Here is a 2,356-nt window from a genome sequence, read left to right as displayed (position 1 = left end):
TATATTTGTGTTGAGCCAAAACAATATAATGTTTTTTTAAATAAAGTGGTGAGTGGGTGATACCAGCCTCGTTTATGCAGAATTCCAAATCCTTCAACTTACTAGTTATTAATAGTAGTTGTTGTGGTTATCAATTTAATTATTAATAACAATTTCAAATAGTTTAGTGTGTGACTAAATCAATTACGTTTGAGCGAAGTTTGTTTATTTTTGAATATCGGAATGTTGTGTTTTTTTATTAATTTACTCTTTTTCTGTGATGTCATTGCAATGTCGTGATGTCATTCAAAGATCAAAGCCAATAGAATGTTGCTTTGATACAAAGGCGAACATTCCGTCTGAAAATGTATAAATAGGATCTAAATCCAACCTGGTTCAGTTCAGATTCACTTCGAACACAAGGAAACAAACACAGGGAGCACAGATTCTTCAGGACTTTGGATCCAAGTATAACAGAAACAAGACAAAGACAAGATGGATCAATCCACAACAGAGAGTCTTCGCGCACACATCAGACAGTGCCTGGAGAAGCTGACAACCATAGAGTGGTCGCTTCTGAAATCCGGGTCCCTCGAAAAGGAGACCGAAGAGGTCATAATGAACATTTGCGTGGATGTCGTTAATACGATATTCCTCCACATGTATGGGGTGTTCAGTCAGAGGAAACAGAAGGGGACAGACACTCCCAAATCCTCCAAAAGCTCTGCTGGATCAGCCGGATCACAGAAGAGCAGCGTGTCTGAAGACGACGTCCGCGGTTGTCTCGGGGACGCTATCTCACTGGCCTTTGCGGAGGCCATCGGTGTCCCAGAAATCCGTTCTCAAAGCGTAAAAAAACTAACAGACGCTATGATTAAAGAGGTCACAGAGAGAATGAATAGGTTCTCCAAAAGCTCTGAGAGTATTGAAAGCAATGAGGGGAGCCAACCTCTCATGTTATATATACATTCCTTCCTCAATAGACTGAAAACCATGGTCCGACATGTGGTCAAAATATTGATAAACTGCGCCAGTAAGAAAGGTCAGCAAAGCCTGACAATGGAGGCTGCAGAACACAACGTAACACTGGCAAACTTGCCACTGGGGGACATTACACTGATTGGAACAGGGGAATCTCAGATGAGCTTCAAGGACAAAATAACCAAAGCAGTAAGAAGCATCCTGCGAGAAAGGGCTGAGGACATCAGTCCTATTAATTATAATGTCCAAATTTCTGAGGAAGAAGTGGACATTTTTGAGATTGGATCCTCTCAGGACACAGATGAGATGGTTTCTGCCATTGTTAGACAGATAATGGAGGAGTTACATCTAGATTCAGATGGTTCACATCCTGAATCGCTGGACGAATCGGAAAATAGGTCCGACTGGAAAACACTGGGAATTACACTTAAGGCCTTTTTCGCGAAGCGTTTTGCCATGGAGTCACTACTCGGTCTAATGGCAAAACTACAATCTAAATATGAATGCGTCCCAAAAGAACCGTCTTCTCTGAGCCAGCTAATGGAGGAGGTTGATGAAATAGTTAGGAGCATCATCTTATTAAATGAAGAGGATGTAAGGAAGGCCACAGAAGACGAGATACTTGATGAGGTAATTGACTCTATTGGCAGCAATCTCAGTTATATCGTTTGGGTGCACCTACAGCCAGAGGCTCCCACAGTGGGCTTCGGCTTTGAGGTACAGAGCGAAGTCGACACTTTTATGTGGCAGGTTAGGAACTGGCTCAACCGGCAGCTAAAGCTCCACAAATGCAAGAGGGACCATGCTAGTCTTGCTGTGAAGCAGATCCAGAAAGTGGTCTGTCAGGAATCGCTCACTGAGACCCCCTCAGTTGTAGGAAGTTGCTGCGTGACACCTGTGGAGGTTGAAGCAAAACCACCTTCCACCCCCGTTCAGTCCGTCAAGTCACCGGTGGAAGCCAAGACTGGTGACACCCACGTGGTTGGAGGAAAACCACCATCCGCCCTCGTTCAATGCACTGAGTCATCGGTCAGAGTTGAAGCTGCGGTTGAGACCGCAGCACCTGCAGCCCATCAGTGGGATGATATCAGCTGCAGGCTTATGGCCATTGCATTGACTCAAAGATTTATGAAAAGTCCGATACATTCAGGCATTCATATCACTACCAACGACATGGGCCATCAGCAAGTCACTGGCGGAGTCGTTCCTGAACAGATCAAAGGTTCCGAGGTGAATGTCAAGCCAAGTGGCCATAATTTTAAAAAGGTTGCCAAGGCGCTGCACAAGGAGTTGTGCAAGGTGACAGGCAACGCAAACAACTTGAAGATGCGCCTGCTGTCCAGGGATGCATCTATTTACAGATGCATAACTGAGGCACTAACACAACATCTGGTGA

This window comes from Morone saxatilis, unplaced genomic scaffold, assembly GCF_004916995.1.
Source record: "Morone saxatilis isolate NCDOM2014 unplaced genomic scaffold, NCSU_SB_2.0 Contig18, whole genome shotgun sequence".
Classification (NCBI taxonomy): Eukaryota; Metazoa; Chordata; class Actinopteri; family Moronidae; genus Morone; species Morone saxatilis.
Note: the sequence above shows the minus strand (reverse complement) of the source record.